Consider the following 22,575-nt stretch of genomic DNA (forward strand, 5'->3'; position numbering starts at 1 on the left):
AGAAGAGCACTCTACTTGAACTTGAGCTTTGCTGCCACCAAATATCACAGTCAGCAGATCATTTAGAATGGCGGTCCAAGAGCAGATGACATTCCCTCCTCGGGAATTTCATTCGCTGCTAACATATTCAACATTGAGCATTGCTGAAAGGTCCCTAACGAGAATGCACTTTGCCACTTCAGCTTGTCCTCTGTACTGCAAAGAAACTGTCTTAGGAAACTGAACACTGACACAAAGGCACTCAGTACAGCAGGGTTTGTTGGCCCCTGACTTCCACACACCCCAGATCACACCTTGCTAGCAGTCCCACTTATGACTCAGGGAAGACTCCAGGGAGTAGTCCTAATGTGGCCATGGTACTCAGTCTGGATCCACATGGGGCATTATTCTAAACATCACCAGTTTATGTTGATTCTAAAGTGGATTCAAAATACTAGGCCTAGTTTCCCTCTTCTGCCTTGGTTGGTTCTTGAAACCACAATTACTTTTTCAGTAATATTCTGTGGAGAAAACAAGAAATATTTTTGCAGAGCTATTCTGCTGGAAGGCCTGCACCAGTCACAATCTTCTCCGTAACCTGAGCCAACCACAGGTTAAAGGAAACCAACTCTGCATCTTCACCCTACAAGAAACCTACTTTAAGGTGGAATTTTGTTGTTGTTGTTGTTGTTGTTACTGATATTGCAGTGGTAGAAATTGTGAGGGGGAGAGTGGAGAGGAGAAAGGTTCTGAGCATTTTCCTTTTAAAACTGTTTTTCAGAAGCCATGGCTTTTAGTCCCCAAAATGCTATAGCTGACCTGAAAAACAAACACATCTTAGATGAGAAGAGCTCAGGACACCATTAAAGATCCCAATATTAAATATTAACCTCTAGATCTGGTACAGGCACTCATTCTGCCATTATTTTCACAGGATCCATTGGACCCATATTCATTTTATAAAAACAGAAATTCTCAAAGACTATTTGCAGCTCAGGCCTAAAATATTAATGTATGAACTGAATTCTATTCAATTTAAAAGGACAGGGGCAAAAATCATGCAGCTGGTTTTTTCCCACATATGCTAATTAACTAGGTTTGACACAATAATATTTTTAAGTGTCTGAAGTACTTTAGATTTCTTAGCTTTTTCGTTAAACTAGCATTTTTACAAATAAACAATACTACATTATAAATGTCTTTGTTTTCTGTATTTAGCATGAAACAGTAAATATTCAACAGCCCATTTAGCCCAAAGATAGAAATGGAACAAATGAAACCTGCCCGGGGATAGTTATAGCTATAAAAACACTTGCCAAAAATACAGGGATGAGACAACTGCTTCAGGTACCAACTGATTCTCTGTGGCTGACTTAAAAATGTTCTAGAGAAGAAAATATTTATTCTTGGATATTGAAGGACTCCTCCAAGATGTAACAACCATTAGTCTTGCTGTCAGTCTTGCAACAGCCAACAGAGAGTTGAACTCTGAAGCCACAGAACTTCCTTTTCCTATTAACAGCTGGAAAACTGAAGAACAGATACATGCGAAGTCAGTTACATCTCAAAATAGCAGATTGATGACTCAGAACTGATAGGTTATTTTTTTTAGTAAAAATAGTCCTAGAGAATTAGGTAACTTCATAAATCATTTCCCAAGAAACTCATAAGATCATACAAATTAATTTTAGAAATTATTTGCTGGAGTATCAGTTGTCTAAGGTATATAGAGAGATAATCAAAGAAACTGACAAACACAAAGATTTACTGTTGTGCCACATCTTAGGAGTTTCTGGTATAATACAGGAGTGATGGGGAAGAGGGTTTGGGAGGTAGAGGCTGAGGAGGAGCCTTTAAAATAATTTTGAAGTATCATTTTCCGTTAGGAGACTAAGGATTTGTTATTCATGCTGATCCTTGAAGGTTGAGATCAGATATAATGAGAAGATGTGAACTTTGAAATTGCTAGAATAGCTGTTTGCAGAATAGTGTAGAGAAATAGGGGAAGGCAAAAACAAAACAAAAAGTAAATACACAGCCTCACATCAACCAGGACATAGAAAATCTGCAGTTTCAGATCAGGGTTTGGTAGACAGATATCCATTCCAGTACTGGCTCCTTCAGATAGCTGATCTATCTAATAGATGAACACCCACTTGCTACTACAGGTATGCCTCAGGGGACTGCTGGTACTTAAGCACTCAAGGTATCTGCTAGCCTGTTTAGTCCATTTCTTCTGTTTGCCACTCTACACTTGGCTCATGGCATGGACCCAGAGCTCCAATTCTGCTTCCTTCAGCATCACCATCGCCGACTCTTCTTAGGAAAGAGACTGCAGCTCTTTGGCAGAGTGTACCTTCCATTCACCTCCTAAAGTCTCCTGCAGTCCACGAGAAATTTGCCATTGCTCCCAGCTGTAACCACCTCCACCCCAAGAAGACACCTGATTACAACTGAGTGTTAAAGAGATAGAACTGGGTAAGAATGAGTGTGAATTTGGAATTCAAGATCTGAGTGTCACAATTTATTCCCAGAAGATTGCCTCTGTGTTTGCCAATTTGTGCTTTCAGGTATGCTCCTGTGATTAGCAGCCGTCGTCCTTTGTGGATTGCTTGGTACATATGATCTCTACTTATTTTTCACAGACCATTGAGACTAATTTAATTCATTTCCTTCTGTTTCATCACATAAAATGGACAATCTTCTCAGATTCTCAGAACCCTCACACTGTGATATACACTTTGAAATCTTCCTAACAATGGACAGCAGGTACTCAGAGTATATTTTGCATAGAATAGTTTCTTGGATACTGCTTATGTGCCTTCAAAATATTAGAAGATCCATTTCACAAGGAAAATAAAACTCAGAAATAAACAAGGTTACCTAACATAACTTAGCTAATAAACATTGATTCTAGCCTAAACTTGACTCAAAGGCAGTGTTTTCCTCCACTGTGTAGTGGCAGAAGACTTGGACTACCCCAGAATATTTTTCTTACATTTATACTATAGATTTTCCTTGTTCTGAATCAGTATGACACACAAAACCGTGTGTCACAAACTACACACATACAATGCAGAGTGGAACTCGAAGTTCTCTATGTAAGTGCAAAAGGAGCTAATGTCATTTAATTTTACTTCAATCCACAAACAGGTGGTGGATATGTCACAATGCTAATGTAAAACCTATGACTAATGGATGATGAAAGAGTGGAATCAGTCAATTCAATGAGGAGAACAGCTATATGATTATAATATAACATGAATCAAAAACAGATTCCATAAGATTTTCCCCACTTTAAGCTGTGCCAAATTGATTTCCTGGTTGTGTTTTTCCTAAACATTATTGTAGCCTCATGAAAGTTACTGAAGGAACCAGGAGAGAGAAATGAACTTTCTCGCATGCATCACTCAGAAAATAATTCTGTAAATTTACTTTTTACAAGCCCATATTGGTTTGGCTGACATGAAAATACTGTGGCTTCCCTTTAATCAGGGTAAAGGAAACATGCCATCTCTGGGAAGAATTCAGACTAAGTAGGAATTGCGGCATCTCACCCCATCTGACCCACAGTCAGTGTTTCAAGGCCTGCTGCCCAGTCTCAAAGCTCCCTGAGAATGTCTTCTACACAGAACGCTGGCACCTGAATGAGCTTCAAAGTCCCCACTTGGGCCCTGGAGTGAGCTCATCACAGCAGCCTAAAAATCAGTCTTTGTTCCCAGTGTCACGTCTCGCCTTAGTAGGAGATGGCTTACTCACAATCACGTCCATTCATAAGGCAAGAACACTGGGGTCCACACTGAACAACTCTTCATTGAACTGCAGCAAGCAGGGAAATAGTTGCCATGTTTTCCCAGTGATGTTATTAATATTTAAGAAGGGGACTCTGACCTATTTTCATGACCACCACTGCAAGAATGAATAAATTGCTCAGAGAGGAAAAAAATCCCATCTATCCAAATTCCAAGTAACCACCAGAGAAAGCTGGTGCTGGCTCAAGATGCTTGCAAAACTTGCAGCTCCTGCTGTGGTAACAAAAAAGAGTGGATATCCTAGCAGCATGCTTAATGGTTTGTAATAGCAGCGTTGGTTTTCATCTTGGTGGCTGAGCACATCACACATGGATGATGTTAGCTAGTGACACCTGCATCTCACCATTCCCACTGAATTATGGAAAGCAAATAAAGGGAAGCATATCCTCACCCCACAGAGGTCAATCGATTAGCAAGAAGCCACACATCAAGTTCATACTTTTGAAAGAACACAGAAGCAGCAGAACTCTGGAATTACTCAGGAAGGGCCTGCTCACCAAGAGAGATGCCTTCTAAGCACAGCATCTCAGCCAGGTCTCCAATCAGGACAGAATTTCACAAACTGGAAGGATGGGACAGGCATTTACTGGTCCTTCCTGCTGCTTCCATCACAAAGACCCTCACAGTTTTGTACTCAGAAGGATTTTTATTCTTCCATTTCTTTTATTTCCCCCCAATTATTGCCCCTACATTCTGTCTCCTGGAATATTTGCAAGTTCAGGAGAAAATATGCAAAATGATGATTACTTTAAACTTATTAAAAGGTAAAAATAGAAGTATTGTCTAATTTTTAAAAGTCACATTTCTTTATCTTTTTCTTTTCCTCTTTTCCTGCCTCCTGCTTCTTCTTCCCCTTCTGGAAAAAAAAAAATGTTACAAGCTGTAGAACATCATTTCTAATCATATTGAAACATGAAAACAAAAGATTTTTTTCCTTCTGATCTTCTCTGTATTAGTTCGCTTTCAGTTGCTGTTACATAATACCAGCCTGCAGAATCTATTAAAAAAATAGAGGTTTATTTAGTTTATGTTCTGGGGATTGGGAAGTCGAACAGTCTTGAACTTCATGACATGGCAGGAAGAAGAGTGAGCTGATGAAGTCATCTCACTTTGATAACAAGCTATTGTTGAGCCCACTCCTGTCAGAACTAATTCACTCCCGTATAAGCAGTATTAAGCTGCTACTGGGGGAACTCCTCAAGTCCATAAGGCTTCAGCTCTTTTTAAAATTTATTTAATCTCAGAGAGGAGAAAGAGAGAAAATTTTTTATCCACTGGTTCATTCCTCAAATAGACACCATGTATGCTTGGAGCCATATACTACATTGAGCTCTCTCACATGCGTGGCAAGGCCCAAGCACATGGGCCATTTTCCACTATTTTCCCAGGTGCATTAGTGGGGAAATGTATTGGAGACGGAACAGCCAGGATTTGAACCAAAGCTCACATGGGATTCCAGCATCACAGCTGGCAGCTTAACGCACTTTACCAGAAAGCCAATCCCTAAATCTCATCTGGGAGCCAAGATTGCAACACATGAAGCTTTAGGAAACATATTCAAAATTTCTGTTTCTTAAAAGTGTTTGTATGTCATTAATCTTGCTAATAATATTTTAAAATTAATATTTTTACAAAACCTCTTGGGGCCAGCTAAGTTGTACAGCAGCAAGGCCATCACCTGGGATGGTGGCATACCATATTGGCTCCAGTTCATGTTCTGTTTGCTCCACTATAATCCAGCTTCCTGGCCCAAGTGTCTGGACTCCTACCACTCACATGGGAAACCTGGATGAAGCTCCTGGCTTAGGCCTAGCCCAGACCTGGCTGTTATGACCATCTGTAAAGTAAACTAGCAAGGGAAAGATCTTTCTGTCTCTCCCTCTCTCTCTGTTTCATCTTTTATTCAGAAGCAGAGATGCATGCCTCAGTGTATCCCTACTTCATGGTATACTTGCCTACATTATACACATCCTCTAGATTAATTTATAATTATATATAAAATCGTATATTAATTTATATATAATTAAAATTTATATAACATACAATTTATAATATAATTTTAAATATAAAATAAATTCAAAATACAAATTTTAATTATATAAAATCAACTTTATATAATTAAGTTTATCCCCTAGATAATTTAGAAATGCTTATCTCTATATTGATCAAATAAATCTTAAAAGCAATGTTTCATGAAATATGTAAGATGTGCACTCTTACAATTCAACATGCTTTTCATTCTTCCTTTCCGTTTTCAGAATGGCCCATAAAAAACAGAGACAAATATCCTATCTCACATCTCTTGCCTTTCAGCCCAGCTGTTCCATCTCTATAGCAGGGTTTTGACCTCTACAAGCCTGTGTTGTGTGGGACTGTCCTGTACAGGACTGGTCATTGTGTAGCATCATTGTCTCACACCCCAGCTCTTGGTAGCAACCCCTTCTGCGGTTGCAACAACCCAATATGTCTGAAGATTTTGTCAAATGCCACTTAGGAGGTAAAACTGTCCCCACATGGGAGGAGACACCTGTCTACATTACACTGCCAGGCTATTCACTACTTTGTATGAGTTGGAAGAAAATTTTGAGTTTTTTATCATTCCTGAAATGGGGATGAAGCAGTGGGCCAGTGAGATGAAATATTACTCTCTTCAATAAAGTCTACACTGCACATTAGTCTTTATAAAATAGCTGCAAACACTACAAAGTTGGTTAAAAGATTCTGAGTTTCTTGGAGGAACAATAATCATAATAAATAGTAGCATACATTTTATATAATGTGAGTGGACCAAGACCAAAGAGCCAGTATGCATTTTATATGTTTTGAATGTAGTGAGAAAGTAAACATTTAGGCATCTACTTACTAATAGGGTATAACTTCTAGCCACATTTTGGTAAACAAAGGTATTTATTAAGAATAGTAATTCACTCTTAAAATACCACAAATCATTTATTTTTCCTGTGCTTTATTGTAAGCATTTATTAGCTCTGCAAACATATTCAAGTTTTTCACAATTACTCTTCACAGTGCATTATTAATGCAAGAATCATTGTCATCTTTCATTGTGAAAAATGTAAAAAGAAAAGTGGCAATTCTGTTCTGAAATAATAGAATCTAAAAGAGGTTTCTAAACAGAATAATTGTGTCAAAACATCAGGAAAATTAGATTCTTGCAACCAAGACATGAAAACCTTCCCATGACAAAAAGGAAAATTTATTATGTCAGGTTATGAAATTGGCACTCAAACCACCAAACTTTCTCTGTGTACTGCCAAAAGAAAACTTACTTGAGAAAGATTTTTATAGCTAACTTCCACCTGAAAATATATACCTTTATTTGTAAAAGAATTCTAAATAATAACAAAGGTTTCACAATATGCACAATATTTCTATCTTCAGGGGTCAACTCTAAGTATTCAGTCACTCAAGTCCCAAGTCATTTCTTCCCTGGAATGCAAGTTTCCTTGTCACTACACAACAGCACTCCTTTATCTGGAAGCTGGATGCAACACAGTAGGAACACAGTAGGAACATTGACTCTTATGTAAGCATAGGTGAGACATAAATCTGATAGAAAACATCTGAAAGTATGGTTGAACCAATTGGAACTAAAATCTTTTAGAAAATGAGAATAAAATTTATATGAAGGCACTAAAGTTGTCATTTTAAAATAGCTTTTCTGAATGGCTAATTATAAGTATGCTAAAAATGCCAACAAAAGACAGAATAGAGGATATTAAAATATTTTCTGAAGCTGCAGTCCAAAGTTTTTTAGACTTGCAGGATTCAAATCATTGTCACACCTATAATTAATTCTGATCCTTGGACAAAACTACTTGATCACATTAATTTGGCATGCAGGCGCTTGACAAACAAGAACAGTGATTTGAGGTTTTGGTTTGTTTATCTTACGCTCCCTAAACAGTTCCACTTGCTTCTCCATATTTTTAAATAAGGGGAAGGTACTGGACCTCTTGGCACACACTGAGTTTGTTATTAATGTCACTTTACCCTTTTACTTTCACTGCTGGCCTCCTTGCTTCCTTGATGCACTAAAATTGAAACAACTGTAAAGTAAAGCTGACGTCTACATTTGCAGAGTAAAAATCATAAAACCATCTTTAAGATCTCTCTCATATGCCTAATTTCTTGATTCTGTACGTTGGAGGTAGGATCCAGTCCTGTTGTGCTCTCTGCTGTATTGCAAAAAATGAGTATAGTTTTGGGGATACAACTACCACCCAGGAAATATTTCCAGGACAAATGGAAACACACAAAAATTAACACAATATATCATCCTCCCTTGATATATTGGGTGTTAACTGACCACACATACAAAAGTGTTAAACGTCACTCCAGGGAAGCTCCCATCAGCACTTTAAGCTCTCCCCAATGTGGAATGTTCAGTAACTATAATTGTATCATCTGAAATTCTTTATGTAGGTCTTTAGCTTCTACTAATAGGAATGAAAACATGAGCAGAAGTGCCAGCTTCTGTGGAGAAGTATGAAGAAATAAACTCCAGAGGCAGTTTAGGCAGCTGAAGGAAAATATTAAAGATTGTTATTTCTTGAAGCAACAGATTCCATAAACTGAGGATGTTGCCGCCTGCAGTTGCCAGTGGCCATCTGCTTAGGTCTAAGCTGGACTGCCACTAGCACAGCATATAAGTTTAAATTTGGTCCCTCTGAGTGAGTTCCAGAATATCCACTCTTTTCCTTTCCTGAAATAACAGCTGAAATTTCAGTATGAACCTTAAACTGCTCTATAAGGCCAGGCTGACAGCACAGCTATGACAACATCTATAAATGAAAGTAGTCAGAGGCTCCACTTCCTGCAGTGAAACTTTTCACGGTCCAGCCAATTTGGCTTTATATATAGGATCTACAATCAATTTAAATACTGATTACAACATACCAATGTCAAACATTGGCACAGAAGACAGAATATTCAGATGCCCCTCAAGTTCAGACTTCTAATATTCACACCCTATAGCATCCTTTTCCCCTTGCATGCAGGTGGAGTAAAGGTTATGACTTCAGGCTGTCTCGTCTTTCTGTTATCTACCTTGAAATGCAGGAGCCAGGAGTCATGTCGTCTGCTGTATTTGAAGCATGAGCACAGTGTGCGGGACATGACTGGCATTCAATAGATACTTCCAGAATGCCTCACACCACAGTCAACACCACACATTGAAAACAAACGTTGCTCAATAGAAGAGGATGAGAAGTCTGAAAGATATGCTCCCACTGTCCTGCAAAAAATCCAAATACGCATGCAGTGAAATGTCCAAGGAAACTAACAGCACCAAAGTTGGTCTCTGTATCTTGGAAGTGGCCTGGGACTGTCAGCAAGAAACTGAGAAGACCATCCCATAACTGGGAAGAACTGAGTTCTCCAGCATGAGATGAAGGGACATGACCTCCCCATGACAGCTGGAGTTTGGCCTACCAGGACTTCCTGTGCCTAGGCATAAGCATTCCACGACATCATCTTACTAACCAAAGAATAATCTACATTTGGGGAATCTCAAAAGAAGCCCCTTTTGACTATTTCGGGTTTGCAATAGTTACCTTAATCTCTTTTTCTCCCATTTTTAAAAGACTTATTTATTTTTACTGGAAAGTCAAATCTACAGAGAGAAGGAGAGACAAAGAAAGATCTTCCTTCTGCTGGTTCACTACCCAAATGGCTGCAACAGCCAAAACTGAGCCAATCAGAAGCTAGGAGAAAGGAGCTTCCTCTAGGTTTCCCATGCAGATGCAGGATCCCAGGGCCTTGGGCCATCCTCTACTGCCCTCCCAGGCCACAAGAAAAGAGCTGGAAGGGAACTGGAGCAGCCGGGATACAAGCCAGTACCCACATGGGATCCTGGCACATTCAAGATGAGGAATTTAGCCACTAGGCCAACACACCGGACTCACTTTCGTCTCTTCAGACAATTCTAAGCCTAAGTAATGTCAGCAACTCACTATACAGTGCAAGGAAATTCAGGTGTGGTCTAGCCTGAAGAACTGATGCATCCTATTTTGCATTGAGATACCACTGATATTGGAAAATTAAATGTTTTTTGAGGCAAATTAAGGTGGCTTCACTGTCAGTTCATTCTGTTTCCTTCTAGGCATGCAACAGTAAAATAATTATGGCTAGAAAGTATTTTATTACTGAGAAGAAGCTGAATTTTGTGTGCAGAGACAGAAATATCATGGAAGACTAGTTTCATTACCAGGGAAATGTATGAACAGACAAAATAAAGATTGAGAATGCACACATAATCGGAGTAATATAAAACTGATCTTTGATGCTGGTGTCACTGCACAGCTGGTAAAGTCATCGCTTTCAACATCAATATCCCATATAAGAGTGCTAGAATTCAAGGAATTTAGCCAAACATTTACCCAACTGACCTTTCTAATGAAAAAACACATTTGAACTTTTCTGCAAGATTTATAGTAAATATCAGTGATGCAAAAACAACAGAAGCTAAATATTTGTTTTACAAATGAGTGTTATAGCTCACTGATTTTAAAAAACTGGTCACCTTATAAAATAGTAAATTCAGTGACACTATTAGATATCTCATAATGGGAATAAACTTAAGGTAAATAATGTTGGAAAATCAAAATTGTTTTACGGGTGATTATATGAATCAGAAGAGAAAGAACACTTAAGATTTTACTTACAAATTATAATATGTTCTGATATGAAAACTTTTTTCTAATATGAAAAATATATCAATGATCTGATAACTGGTATTCATTTCACAGTAACATTTACATTATGGTAATTTATTTGCCAGAAATTGAAACTAAGGAATGTGAACTGTTGGTACAGAAATTATTCAAGAAAATACAAGCAAATTCTTATCTTTCTGAGTTTTTAGGGATTCCATAAGTATTCTGACAAAATGTTTCTGTGCCTCATTATTTAGCTACATCAATGGGCAGGCATTCCACAAGTCAACCATATTGTCTAATTTTTTTCTACAGATGAGACAAAATGACTTTAGGGGACACACTGAGCTCTAATCCCAGTGCCAACCTTATCTCATGGAAGGCCTGGAGAAGGGAACTTGACTTCTCCGAGCATCAGTTTTTGCTCCTGGAGAACTGGGCTACTTATGGAATAGGTATGTGGCAATTTGCTTTGGCAAATTGGAAAATCAGTAGACCCAATTAGGTTCCTCCTAACACTGGAATTGTTTACATTTTACATCACTATTATATTTGTAATAAACATGTAATGAAGAATGAATTATGGGCAATCGTAAAACATAAAACTGCCAAAAACGAGAGTGGTCAAATTTCTATACATTTTTCTGGTGAGTACCTAAAGTACAATTATGAACAGATGAAAGCTGAATTGTTCTCAACGAAACAATAAAGAAAATTTCTCATATGATTGAATCAAATTCATTTGGATTATATCAAAGATATAAAACAATATCTCCCTTGATTCATCACTTTATGCCTAGTAGCAGGAACACTCTGGCTGCTCAATAAAAAACCACCTACCTGGACAAATGAGAGAATATTTACAATGACTGGAAATTTAAAACTATGTAGTAAAATGCTTTGCACTGAATGGGTACTTCCATAACACATTTAAGAAAGTACCTAAATTCCAACAAATTCAAATTTGCTTTGTTTGAAGCTAAAGAAACCATACAGTTTAGCATACACATTACCATAAGAAACCATATGACCAATCAGTAGCTTGGGAGTGAGTGGGAGGAGCTAAGGAAGAAATAAGCTGCAGTTTCCTCCCAAAACTAAATGCATTTTGGCTGTGCCCCAGCTCACTGCAGGCATCCATGAGGGCAGAGAGCAAGTTTCTATGGATTGGCTCATTGGGCTAATGGGCTGTTGGCACTTCTCTCTTGCAGGGCCGTTGAAACTTCTGAGGCCAACTGAGCAGGAAGAGAGAGCTTGCAGATCCCTTGTGATAAACAGTGTCCTTGGCTTTCTTTGCATGAATGGCTGCATTATGTGCAGATGTTCAGTGCACTTCCACAAGCTTTTATGGATGAATAAGTGGCATCATTATTGTGTGATTTGAGCAGAAATGAAGCATGGCCGAATGCCATCTGCAAAACCCCTATCTTTCTTATGAGATTGTAGAGGGGTGAAGCCAATGGAACTAAAATACTCTCCAGAGCTACTGATGACCCCAGGAAGACTATCAGTTAATCTCCGAGTAAGAAATTGAATTTCTCTCTGCACCATTCTCCCTTGAAAAGCCTTTCATTTCAGACTGTCTCCTCATAGCATTAAAAATAATTGTAAGCCTTTTGATTAAAAATATCTCTCAAGGAAAAATAATCACTATTTCAAAAGCCAAACCTCTGTCTAATCAGAAAAGCCTATCATATCACTCAAAATTTCCTCACTTGTTTTTTTTTTTTCTGTGACAAGATCTTCATACCTGCCTGGATGAGTGCACAAAGGGTAGATTATGTGTTTTCCAGCTGATTGAGGGGATCATGTGGAGAGGAATTTGAAAGTGAAAGAAGGAAATACGGCAGGGGTGAATAATGCACACCTGTTGAATACACAGATTTGAGAACATTTTTATAAATGAATTTTTGAAGTTTTTTCCAACACAAGGGGAAGAAAGTGTGTGTGTGTGAGACGGAGAGAGAGCTGCATCCACTGATTCATTTCCTAGCTGCCTACAACAGCCAGCTAGAGGTAGAATCAAAACCAGTAGCCCAGAACTTAGTTCAGATCTCCCAGTAGTGAGCCATCGTTTGAGAACTCCCAAGATGCATATTAGCATGAAGCTGAACTGGAAGCAAAGATAAGTCAGGACTTGATTCCCAGCATTCCAGTAAGAGCCACAGATGCACCAAATGGCAGCTTAACCCACTGCACCATCACATTTCATAGTATTAAAGAGGCCATAGAATGAAAGAGATAAGAAGATGTTCCATCCACTGTTTGATTCCTCAAATGCCACAAATGCCTGAGTTGGCTCCAGGCCAAAGCCAGGAGCCAGGGTTTAAGCCTGGGTCCCCTCTGTCATTTGAAGGCACCCAGGTCCTTGAACCACTTCTGCTTCCCAAGGTGCCATAAGCAGGAAGTTGAAGAAGCAGGCTTCCAAGCAGCAACCTACCTGCTGCACCAAAGCTTGCTCCAAGTCTTCTTTTTTTTTCTTTTTATAAATGATTCTCTCAGTTCCCAAACTCAAGAAATGAACACATTACTACAATAACACTAAATATTGGTATTATGAAAATAGAGAATGCCCACATCATTCAGAAAATATACAAGCAGTTTAAACAGTAACTTTTTAAAGCATATAAGAAAACCTGTTTTAATACAAGATTACAGGCTGAGAAAGGGTTTTCCAATGAATAGACAGATGCAAAAGAACTTATTAATAAATTTGCTTCTATTAATATCAATCTTTCTATATCCAAAAATCACTCGACTGTCTTCAGGTTATAGGTGGAAAAGTTAGTACAAGACTGCTAAACAAGTGGCTTGGGCACCAACAGTACAGAAACAAAAATTCATGATTAAAAAATTTAAAATAATGAATTAGTCATCATATGGGAAATCAGAACTTGCCTTTACATTTTTACATTTAGTATGGCTTTTATTTTGAAATACAAACATGAATTGAAGGTATTATATTCCTTGCTTAGTATCTTTGAATTCTTTGATATGGTGCTGGTTATAAATCAGTTTTATTTTCTTCTTTACATTCTTCCTGTATTTTCAGAAATTTCTGCAATTAAAATGTCTACTTAGTTTTCTGATCAGAATAAAAAATAAATGAATTAAGTAATTTAGGTATGTCATCATTAGTTTTTACAAGCTGGACAAATATCATATTCTGATCATGTAGGAAAGCTTACAAAACTGAGTGAAGCCAACTGCGTGAATGGAAAGCATAACCCAATTGCAACTAATACACTCCTATCACTTCTCTGTACAACAACACTTCTACGAGGACCCCTAGCCCCTAATACCTCATAAAAAGCAAGAAGAGTTTTTACAAAGAATATGCCATTCTTCGTCTTTTTTTCCATTCCCTGTGAAGCCAAGCACAAGCCTTAGCACATAGTAGCTACTTGCTTACAGGGTAATTCTAAAAACATGAACACTCAGCCTTTCACATCTACAGGTGTGCATTCACAAATTCAACTAACTGACTTCTAAAATTGTTTCTGTAAAAAAATTGTACCTGAACTGACATGCACAGACTTTTGTCATGATCCTCCACACAAAACACTAAAACTATTATTTATGTAAAATTTACATTGTATCAAGTATTGCTAATAATACAATGGTGACTTAGAGTACACAATACTACATTGTTTTATATAAGCAACTTCAGCATCCACCATGTATGGTATCCTCAGGAGGTCCTGGAATCAATGCCTCTCACCTGCTGAGGGTTGTTTTCTATAATGAAAATGTGGTGCAACCAATAAGCAAATGATGAGAAAGCTTTACTTGCACTGTTTCATTCAACTCAAAGTCTTTTCTGAATTTCAAATTTACTGAAATGATATTCTAGAAACTTTCATGGAAATTTATTACTCAATAAATCAGAGAAGACACTTCACTGAAAGAGGAGAGGAAGGTAAGGCATTATATGGTACAAACTCCGCCTGAGCGTGAGATGCTTGACTAAGATTACTCACACTTCCCAGCAACTTCCAGGAGACAACAGTTCTTCAGTGTGTAGATATCGCTGTTTCCTAGGAAAAACAACTGTTTCCAAAGCACAGGAAACTCAAAATACACTGGGAAGGAGCTTTCTTCAATAGCTATTTATTTTGCTATTCCTAAAAATTTTAATGATGCAGGTGTCCTCAAAGTCCTCTTGACCACATCTAACAAAATGGGAACTGTCACCTGTCACTTTAAATCAGATATCAAGGCAGAAAGAACTAGCTGAATTCAGGTGTTTTGATATTATACAGAACTGGACCAAAAAAAAAAAAACAGTATAACTAAGCAATTTGCAAAATCAGACAGAATTGTCCTTTTTTAGACCAAATGAACTTGAAGCTTTGGTGAGGAGTTTCCTAAAAAATCAAGTTAGAGGTCTCCCTGTCTTCACTGCCTTGCTTTTTCTTAAAGCACACCAACACTTTGTAAGATTCATTACTTTACTGAAGTATTCTACTTTCAGTATGTTCAACTGTAAGCATTATCTTTAAGATTTGTTAAGTTTTATTTAATAAAAACCAAATTATAAGTCAATTTCCATTTTAACACTTCCCCGCCCACACCATATGCATTTGTGCATTGCTGCACACACACATACATACACACAAAAGCAGTGACCCAAAAGGTTTCTAACCCCAAAATTCCATGTCTAAGATAAAATCTCCTCAAAATAAAAACTGCCTATGAAATTAAGAACAAAAATTATTTTTGTGTAGGAGGGCTTTTTCTCTGAGACATTCCATTGCGTATGCAGCAGAATCCCAAATTATCTGACAAGCTACAGCAGAAACACTAGCTGCACTGCTGACACTTTCAGAGAGCACCACGCACTGATTGACACTGCAGACAGTCTCACACTTGGGGACAAAGAACGGAATAAAATGTGTTCAGCCAAAAATGGTTCAAGGATGTTGATCATGTACCTGTTCTGTCTACGGCAATCCATGGTTTGCTACCACATAATACTGCAGTTACAGATGGGGTGATGCAGATCACAGCATGCAGGGACCCTACAGAGAGGCAAGCCATGAGAGGCCAGTGACCACAACCAAACTGAAATGAACTTAGCTTCTTGGGTACCGCCAGTGGCCTCCCCTAACCACCTTGCTGTAGAAAAATAGCAAGTGGATTGAAACCTAACTTGCTGAAAATGAGAGTTACAAATTCTGGTTGATATTTGTACCACAAAATACACAATTATAGTAACTTTTAAGAATACAATTCAGAGGCATTAAATGCCTTGACATTATTGCACATGTCACTACCACCCTTCTCCAGAATCTTCAACATCCTGGACATAGATGCCAACATCCCTAGTGGCCATAAGACTTCTTGGAAATAAATAAAATCCACCAAAACCCAAAAATATCATCAGCAAGCTTTCTCAAGTAAGCAAGAAAGGTAAAACTAATACTAAGTAGTCTGTTTATTTTTTGGTCTTACACTGGGAATAGGAAATAATTCTTACTTTTACCTGAAAATTTCCTACAGAAAAAGAGTGGGCCCTACAGGCTGTTTTTAAACTCTAGGGCTTATATTTGTGGACATACCTGATTGGCCGTACAGTGACACTTGATCTTTAAAGTAAGCCAAACAGATTCTTTCTCCCAGAAAGTGAGAATTGGGACACTGCTTAGTCTCTGGTAAGCTGTAGGAAGACTGTATCCCAATGTGTGAATGGAGACTCAGAAAAAGCTGGTTTGCAGATAGACGAACCTAAAGCAGACCCTACAAAGAATCTGAAACAAGAGACCATCTGGCCTGACAGAGTGAGAAACAGTTGAAAAAAATAGCTTCCTAGCTTCCAAGCATTCCCAGCCCTCCTCTGTCTTTTGTGATGCCACATCACATTAATTGCCTTTGGATGCCATGAGATATCTTGGATCACATCTCTGCTTACAGTAACATGTCCCTTTTCATTCAAGCTAGTGATATTTTCAGTTACTTGCAAACAAGGGAGGCCTATGGTTAAAACAGATAATCCAATCTAAGTGCATGTGTATTCATTTAGTTTTTCTATAAATTTAAAAACACAGTACAAAAAAAAATCAACCTAATCTTACTGTTTTCTTTCTTTGCTAACTGAAAGACTTGCAAATCAGAAGGAAATGAGGGGCTGGATAGAGGTTCTATTTTCAGTTTCACTGAAGACATTTTAACAGCATATGGAGCAGGATGTACATGTAGATACACCACCAGTTACAGGTATTTAATGGGCTCTAATGTTTCTTTGGGTTGTTTACTGAACATCTTGAAATGCTCCAATTGGAAATGCAAAATATAATGATTTTTTAATTATTTTGTTGCATTTTTTTACACTATGAACAATTATGGATAAAAGTTGAATTACAAATTTGAATGGTGTTTCTCAAGCACTTTCTCCCTCTATGTGTCTAGCACCAGCGGAATCATGTGATGATTTTTTCAGCTGATTATTACCATCATAAACAGAGACATGATCACTGTTGCTGCTCAATTGAAAAAGATCAAGTTTCTGGCACTTAATCTAATACATAATATAATCCTCCTGTGACTCAACCTCTCTTTCAATGTCAATATACACTTGTCAGCATTCAGTTTATTCAGCATTGACTTATGAAGTTCATCATATATGTACCTACAGATTTGGTGGGGGGAGGCCACGGTACGTTTGCATTCTCTCATGTATCATAGCAAAGACTTCGTCGACTGCAGAGTATGACAGATTATTCAATTAAGGAAAAGTCTTGTAAAATTGTGATCTATTATGCTCAGCATTCAAGTACAACAGTGGGTATTAACTGACTATTCAATTTAGTAGAAATGGAAGAATTAGGAAACAATGCAGAAGGCTGCTACACAGTTGTACAGATGCAGGAAATTGTTAGCCATAGATGCTGTAATTTAGCACCTCCACATCAGTTCAACCTGGGTTACTCTCCTCATTCGGTCATCTCACTTGCATTATGACAGTCAATTTTCATAATTTCTAAGCCTTTGCTTACTTACCTGTAGAAACAGAGCAATCAATGCACATATTGTATAACTGTGGCAAGGAATAAGCAAGTTTACATATGTAAAACTTAGCAAGCTTTTCCTGCACAGCAGCAGCCAGTAAATATTGTAGACTCTGGGCCCGGCGGCGTGGTTTAGCGGCTAAAAGTCCTCGCCTTGAACGCCCCGGGATCCCATATGGGCGCCGGTTCTAATCCCGGCAGCTCCACTTCCCATCCAGCTCCCTGCTTGTGGCCTGGGAAAGCAGTTGAGGACGGCCCAATGCATTGGGACACTGCACCCACGTGGGAGACCCGGAAGAGGTTCCAGGTTCCCGGCATTGGATCGGCGCGTATCGGCCCGTTGCAGCTCACTTGGGGAGTCAATCATCGGAAGGAAGATCTTCCTCTCTGTCTCTCCTCCTCTGTGTATATCTGGCTGTAATAAAATGAATAAATCTTTAAAAAAAAATTGTAGACTCTGTAGCAGCTATTCAACTGTCTTGCTGTAGGACAAAAGCAGACATAGGCAATATATAAATGGAAAGGCATGATTGTGATCCAATAATACTGGACACCAAAATTTGAATTTTATATAACATTTTTAACCATGCAAAGTTGCAGAAACAGGCCTGTATGAAAACAGGCAACCAGCCCACTCCACAACAAGCCCTGAAATTATTATTAGCATTGCCACAAATGATAGCTAAAGACACTGGTGGATTGTTACTGTCAAATTTGTGAAGAGATTTTCTCTTCAGTACATGTGCTCTTACTTATTTTCAATAATTTAAACTGCTGTTGGAGATATATTATAACAGGGATTTGGGATAGACTATAGACTCCCTTGAGGAGATGCAATACATTTCCTTATGAGTTCAAGAAAGATCAGAGATGTCCAACCAGCTCTCTGTAAGCTCCACTTTGATCTCATATAATCCTACACCCAGATGTGCCTAGGTATAAAAGTTTGAATAGACCTCTATTAGGTCTAATAGATCTGCCACTCTAGAAATAAGAGATTATTATGGATTTCAATGAAACAGAAAAATAGCCGGGCCATTTCTGTTCCAATTTCTGATCTATAACACAAATGGGTTTGACTACTTTATCTTCAAAGATCTTTCTAGTTCATCAGTAAGTTTGTAATGGTAAATGTTTTTTGGACCAGATAGAGGTTCCTTGTCTATCTAAAAGCATGGTGTGGATTTATGGCCAATTCTGAACTTAGAATTGAATGATCAATCGGGACATAAGGAAGCACACTTTTAAATATGTTATTTATTCATGTAAAGAATAACAGAGAGTGAGGTGAGAGACAGAGAGGGAGAGAGAGAGAGAGAGAGAGAGAGAGAGAGAGAGAAATTGGCGGGGCAGGGAAGGAAAGAATCTTCCATCCACTAGCACATTTCCACATGGCCACAATGGACAGGATTGATCCAGGAAGAAGCCAGGAGTCAGGAGTTCCATCCTATGTGGCAGGGGCCCATGCACTTCAGTTATGTTTGCAGCTTTTCCCAGGTCATTAGCAAGGAGTTGCAACAGAAATGGAGCAGCAAGGATATGAACTGTTGCCCATATGGGATGCTGGTATTGCAGGCAATGGTGGCTTTACTGCTATACCACAATGCAAGCCCCAAGGAGATTCACTTTTTAAAAGAGCTCTGCCATGCTGGATGAGCAAAGTTACAGTTCCATTAAAACTGGTCATTCTTTATTTATGAAAGACTGAATCAGTCACCTGTCCGTAAGCATAGTTTGGGATTAATTTATCACCATCCTGCTGATGAATGCCTTTCCAGACCAAGGGAATGCAGTTTTAAGTCTACTGAAACAAGTCCAGGAAATGGGATAGAATTACATTTTAGTTTCTTCTATATCAGGTGCTCTAGTTTAAGTCTCTTCAATTTAATGGATAGAACCAGGAAAGATAGACAAAGTGAGGTGGAGTTTAAATGCCACCACCTTAATAAAGGATTAATCAGGGAGTGATGCTGGGTAATGAGTAAAACCATGCCACTTGGAAATCTGAAGATGCATAATTTGGACAGTCCCCCAGATAAAAAACATTTATAGTCAAGATTGGCTAATTTGTTAATACTCTTTTAAAAAGTGAGATGTGTAGAAAACAGGAATAGGGCTTTTCTTTCAGTTTCATTTATGCTCATTCATACTGATTAGTTTCAAATCCATATTCATTTCTTTGAGCACAAGTGTCTCAAGTGCCAGACTCCAGACATTAATTGTATTTGCTTCTGGGAGGCTCTCCTTGATGATATTCATATAACTTTGCCAGCCAGAAACCTCTTCCCATCAGAGAGGAACAGATCATGAAGTCGGAGTTCCTCAGAGATTCTGATGAATTCTCTTCCAGTTAAATGTAAACTCATCAATCCACATTGTTCACCGCTGTTAACATATTGGGTGCTGTAGGAGGATTGAAATAGATGTCTGTTCTTTTCAGAAAATTTCTTATTTAGGAAAATGGAGAGTGAAGGCCAGAAAGAATCACTGTTCCCTGAAATTGCAGACTCAGTTTTCTTTAAAATGTAGGTTTCAATGCTAAGTCAAATCTTCATTAAATATTGACTTCTTGGACCGCTTTCCTACATTTTGCAATTCAATAACTTTCAGAGACATACTCTGTCATGTCGCAGAGGAAAGTTAATCGGAAATACATGTCAGAAACGCACAAGGTAAAGTTAGAGTCAAAGTAACTTCGTTTTCTCTAACTGATTTTTAAAGTCACATTAATGTAAAAAGAAATCAGTAAGGGTAGATTTATTTAGAAAGAAAAGCAGAAGTCTTAAATCTACAGATTTAAACATAAGTGACAGAGACAAATTTGGGGGTTGAATCAATCCCAAGTTAAATATGAGTCTGTCATTTTGCTGAATTCTGAAAAATGTAAATATAGAGTATGATGCAGAAAGGTGCAGATAATGCAATGTAGAAAGCTTGTCAGGCTCTGATTAGGATCTCTAACAACTACCAGGTGGGGTATATGTATTGGCATTTTAAAAAATGCCAAAAAATGCAATGTAAAAGTAATGCTGGTAACCGGAGTCACAAAAGAACACAAATCATGATGTGAACATACAAAAATGTATTTGACTACTGTCATGTTCCTTAACACAGTTTAGAAAGTTGAAATTTTATATGCATGCTAACCTAGAACTCCAAGCATTAACCACACTCTCCTTATAGCAGCTTGCTTTGCTTCAGCGCTACTAAATAAAGCTCCTAGTGACACGAAGCAGTACCCTTGGATACATGCCAATGCCCACTGCTGATGCCAGGAAGAACCCTGCTGAGGTGCTGAGATATTGTCACCATCTGTAAGAACTGTGAAGTTGGGTAGTCTTCCTCATTAGTTTGACTCTAGCTGTCCACTCCCAACCATCCCTAATATCACCTCCCTTCTAATCTCCTTCCATGCACTGGTGTCACACAAGGAGACATCACCTCCATTCCACCTTCCTGTAATTTCTTTGTCTTGCCCACCTTAGTCCCTTTCCCATCAAAGGATTCTGTTCCTGGTTTTGTGCAGGTTTCATTCTCATTTCATTTCAGCAAAAGCATGGTTTCTAGCCTCACCAATTCACATCCCTGTAACTCCTTTGAATTTTTCTGGGACTTCCTGTTGAACTCTACTTTTATTAAGATTTAACTTATGTGCCATCTACACTGAGAAACGAAATGGTTACATGCAATTGATTCTCCTTCACAGACTTCTTAAAACAATATGACACAATACCAATTATTCCTTGTCAGTCTTTACTACAACAAACGGTAATTATGTTTCTTATATTATCTCCTTTATAAAATTGACACTTTGAAGGACCAGAGGAACTTGTAAGTTTCAGCAACAAACACAATGCCTGTAACAGGAGGTATTAACAATTGCTTAATAAATAAATAAATGAAAACAAAATCCTTTTTGTTCCATTTCTACTTTTCTCTTGAATTACATGATAACTGTAGGAATTGTATGTAATATCCTCCACTGAAATGTGTGACTGAATTAGGCATTTCAACACATATGATATTAGAAGTACATATTCAACCATGCTCTTATAAATCCAGAGGGTCATTAGGACTCTCTGACATGGGAATAATTAACTTTTTTTCACAAGTAATCAAAGGTGCCTTCAATTTCTGCCATCATATATCTTTCATACTGTGTATTCTGAAATCCCAGGCCTCTATAAGGGGCCTTAGTGATCATGTAGCCCATGTGGTCTCATGAACTTTGCTAGGGAGGTTTAGATATGAGCTTTCTCAAGCTTCAGTAAAGACTGATAAAGATTGGTGCGTTCCCCAAGTCTTGGTGTGCAGATATATAATCCCCATTGTGAGGGATAAGATTCTGGTTATGGCCTGGGAAAGCAGCTGAGGATGGCCTGAGTCTTTGGGCCCCTGCACCCACATGGGAAACCTGGAAGAAGCCCCTTGTTCCCAGCTTCAGACCAGCCGAATTCTAGCCACTGCAGCCATTTGGAAGATCTGTCTGAGTTCCTCTCTCTGTAACTCTGCCTTTCCATTTAAAACAAATAAACTTTAAAAAGGATTAGATAAGGTCATCAGAAAGAGGCTCCCAAGAAGGGATATTTGTGGCTTTATAAGAAAAGGGAAGAGACCAGGGGAGATACACATGCATGTTCTCTATCTCTTGCCTAGCAATGCCCTGCACTATGCTGGGACTCTTGTTAGCAAGAAAGACATCATCCAATGAAGACCATCAATCTTGCACTTTCCGAGTTGTGATCCGAAGTGAACCTCTTACAAATACCTTACTGAGTCTGTATTATTGTGTTGTCAGCAACAGAAAACGGACTAACACAATTTCCCCCAAGTATTGTTTCAAATTCAACAAAAATACATTTTATGCAGACCCTACCTTGCAGCTCAATCCCACATGTGAGGTTTTGGCCAATTACTCATGGCGATTGGCTGCAGAGCTACCATATAATTACACAAAGAGAAATGCCTACCGCTAGCGAGAAAAACATGGGGAGGTTCCCAACACAGAGCAGGGTTAGAAGGAATTTTATGACTGCATAACAGCAACATTGCAACAACAAAGAGAAGAATTTTGGTAAGTAAAAGAAACACGCAATCAAATAC

General features: G+C 38.3%; 1 protein-coding gene across 1 annotated transcript in view; it reads right to left on the bottom strand.

The window, feature by feature from the left end:
• SLC35F1 (solute carrier family 35 member F1) overlaps positions 1-22,575 on the bottom strand; it is a 410,909-nt gene that overhangs the window by 301,622 nt on the left and 86,712 nt on the right. The window lies entirely within an intron of this gene.

The sequence above is a fragment of the Ochotona princeps genome, chromosome 1 (genome assembly GCF_030435755.1).
Source record: "Ochotona princeps isolate mOchPri1 chromosome 1, mOchPri1.hap1, whole genome shotgun sequence".
Lineage (NCBI taxonomy): Eukaryota > Metazoa > Chordata > Mammalia > Lagomorpha > Ochotonidae > Ochotona > Ochotona princeps.